Here is a 3,731-nt window from a genome sequence, read left to right on the forward strand (position 1 = left end):
GCAGCCAGCACAAACCCTTGTACCCACAGCTGGACTCTGACCCGCATGAGTGGCCTCAATTCAGTGAGTGTGGTTGGAGCTACTTCTGCTGACCAGGTGCTGGGATGGCCAAATGGGGCCCTGCCAGTGTCTCAAACCCAAACCCCACTGCCTTTGACTCTGTCCGACTCATAGTGACCTTGTAGGATAGGGCAGAACTGCCCCTATGTGACTCCGAGCCTGTAATTCTTTACACGAGTAGACTGCCTCATCTTTCTCCCGTGGAGCAGCTGGTGAGTTTGAACCACTGACCTTGAAGGTAGCAGCTCAATGTGTGTACCCCAGTACATTGCCAAGGCTGTATGCATTGGCAAAATACGAAGCAGAATGAAGTCTCCTCCATTGTGGGTGAGAGTAGACATTTTCCTTGACACAAAGGGTGGTCTTTTGGAAACCTGCTTGGGATTATCTCCCAAACCTAGCCGACCCTCTGAGTCAGCAGTTCCATGCCAGGAGAGAGGCGGGGGCTTCCAAACGCTCATGGAAAACAGGTGAGCTTCTTGCAGCTGTGCACCTGCTACCCAAAGGCGTGGGTGAGAATGTAGGTGGACACCTTATGCATCTGAGCTCCGATGTGGCCACAGCCCCCAAGCCCCTCAGGAGGAGAATGAAAACATTGTGGTCTCTTTCCCCCACAACAGAACACTGCCCTCCAGCCATTAAAATGACCGATGGCCAGCTGCCCACAGCAGAGTGGAGACAGCTCCCAAGCATAATCATGTTGAGTGGAACAACCCCGGCTCCAGATAATGGCTGCTCGCTGGCTGCTTTTCTGTGCCAGGCAATGTTGGCGAGTGCCCAGCATCAGGACTGGTGGGGTTCACCATGGCGGTCTCCCTGGCAGCAGGCTGGGGGTGCAAACTCTGAGAGTGACCCCCGCCATGGTCCCTCTAAGCTCCTTCATGGATCCGTCCACTCGGGACCTGCGTAAGTCAGAGTTCTCTGGAGAAACAGAAGCAGTCGGTGAGGGCTGTGACATTGATCGGGCCTTTGAGTTGGTTCCAACTCACTGTGGGCCTATGTCCACAGGACAAAACGCTTTCCGGTCCCGTGCCCCCTTCACTCACAGCCGTGGCGATGCCTGAGGCCATTGCATTTGCGTGACAACCATGTCATGGAAGGTCTCCTGTTTTGCGCTGACTCAATGAAGCACGATGTCTTCCTCTGGGCGCTGGTCCCTCCCGAGGGCTGAAGTAGACGAGGCCGAGGTGCGCCATCCTCACTTCTAAACCGCCTTCTGTCTGTTCAAGCTTGTTCGTTCTTGGTCAAGCCATTGAGCCCATTCTGACAGAGAGGGACCCTGTGGGGACAGAGATCGGCCCCCGTGGCTTTCCAAGACCGGGGCTCTTTACGGGCATGACTGTGGGTGTTGCCAGGTGCCATCGAGGCGGTTCCAACCCACAGCGACCCCGTGAACAGCGGAAGGGAACACGGAAACACCGCCTGGCCCTATGGCAGCTCCACGATGGTTGCTAGACTTGGGCTCACCCTTGCAGCCCCGGTGTCTGTCCATCCCATTGAGGGCCTTGCTCTTGTGTGCTGCCCCTCTACTTGGCCAAGTATGATGTCCTTCTCAAGGGACTGGTTTCTCCTGACAACCTGTCCACAGTTCTGTGGGCGTTACATTATCTGGTGTCAATTTGAAGACTAAGAGTGAAGGGGTGGAGTCTAACCTGTCAATCAGGTGACAGCCAATGAGGCCTCTGTGTGGGCATGGCCTTCCCCTGAGGATTCTGGGAACTCCTGTATTTCCTCCTTGGAGGCGGGAGACATACTCTCTCTCTGCTCACTCCCTTGGAGACTCTCTACTGACCAGGCTGATTCCTTGCAAGACATTTCAGAGGAGAAGCCACATGGACCTACCCTGATGCCGCCCTGGGGGTTGGAAAGCCATGTGGAGACCTATGTCAGCGCTGAGATGCTTACAATGCCACTGGATCCACAAGACTTCCCACCCATTGACCTGTGATCTTCCTGCATTTGGTGGCATCCCATGGGTTTTCTGAGTCTGAAGAGAACTTTATAGATTGGTATTGGACATATGGGCTCATATCAGACTTATGGACTTGATCCGGACGGGCCTGAGATGTTTTCTCAATATTCAAGTGCTCTTGTATATAAAGCTCTTTCTTATACATATCTGAGTGTCTAATAATTTCTTTCTCTGGTCTATCCAGACTCACACAAGTTTTATAGGAGTAGAAAGCCTTATCTTTCTTCTAAGAAGCTGCTGGTGGGGTCCGACTACTGACCTCACGGGGAGTAACCCGACTTGTGACCCACCACTGGGGCTCACGTTTTTCTGGAAGTCTCTGGTAGAGTCAACATTCTTTGCCGACGCCGTAATTGGAAGGCGTCGGTCCTTCCCAGCCTTCCTTCGCTGTGGTCCGGCTTTCACACGCTCATGAGCCGATTGAAAAGACCACGGCTTGGATTGGGTACACCTCCATCCTCAAAGCGATAGCCTTGCTTTTGACCCTTTTAAAGAGGTCCTCTGCGGCAGATTTGCCCAATGTAAAATGGTCTGTGATGGACCTGGGCATAGAGGTATGGCACCCTGGCAGGGCCGTGGGCTAGGGTCTTGGACTGCTAACCACAAGGCTGGCATTCAAACCCACCGAGGGAGAAAGATCAGGTGGTCTGCTCCCATCATGAGAGGCAAGGAAGGCAAGGAAGGCATCGTCTTACATGCTTTGGACGGTCGTCCGGAGAGACCAGTCCCTGGAGAAGGACCTCAAGCCTGGTAAAGCAAAGGGGCAGAGAAGAGAGGAAGAGCCTCAAGGAAATGGGATGGATGCCGGTTGCCGCCACACTGGGCTTGAGCATGGGGACGACTGTGAGGATGACAGGCAGCGTGCCGTTCTGTGGCGCCTGGGGTTGCCGTGAGCAATAACAACAACCTGAGTCAGCATGTTCTTGAGGGCCGAGGGTTTGAGTGGCACAGAGGTGACAGCCCTTGTGGCCTCCTGGCGAGTCCCATCGGTCAGGCAGCGGGGGGCTGCCACGGCAGAAGACAGGGTCAGCATGGCAGTCGATCGGATCCCCAAGGAAACCCTGCCTTCAACTAGTTGGTCACAGCAGATGGAAGGTGGTTGGATCTCTGGACATGACACTAGATCACTGAATGGCAGCTAGTCTGGTGTTCAGTCAAACGTCTGGGAGTTATTTGAGGGGGCGTCAACATTTACAGAGGAATGGCCCCTGGTCGCTTAGCCAACCGGATAGATGAAATGAAGCAGCTCTGTGGCCCAAGTTCACAGGCCAGCAAGGGGATGACTGAACATTTCAGGACCGGAGAGACAGCCCAATAGGACAAATAGCCCTGGGGGAGGTTGGCACGTGGGCAGGGCACGTGGGCCAGGCGGGGGCACTGTGCTTGGTGGGGATTGCACATGCTTTAAGGCAGCTCTGGGGAGAGGCTGTGCATTGCTTTGGCAGGTCTCCTGCAAAGTCCGTGGGAGGCTCTGATGGATATAGCCCTCGCTTGCCATTTTCACGGGGAAAGCCAGTTAGGAAAGACGGCACAGCTCAAATCCTGGCGGTGGTGGCCGGGAGTGGGATTCCTTTCCCGAAGAGGTTCCCCTCTGTCTCCGTGTACTCGCACTGTCTTCGTAGCCGTGTCTGTGTAAGTGAGTGGCTTTAAGAATAAGAAGCCCTGGTTGGTTTAGGAGGGGAAGGCTTTCTCTGGTTCC

This window comes from Echinops telfairi, unplaced genomic scaffold (assembly GCF_000313985.2).
Source record: "Echinops telfairi isolate 266 unplaced genomic scaffold, ASM31398v2 ScPeMD7_28;HRSCAF=97, whole genome shotgun sequence".
Taxonomy (NCBI): domain Eukaryota; kingdom Metazoa; phylum Chordata; class Mammalia; order Afrosoricida; family Tenrecidae; genus Echinops; species Echinops telfairi.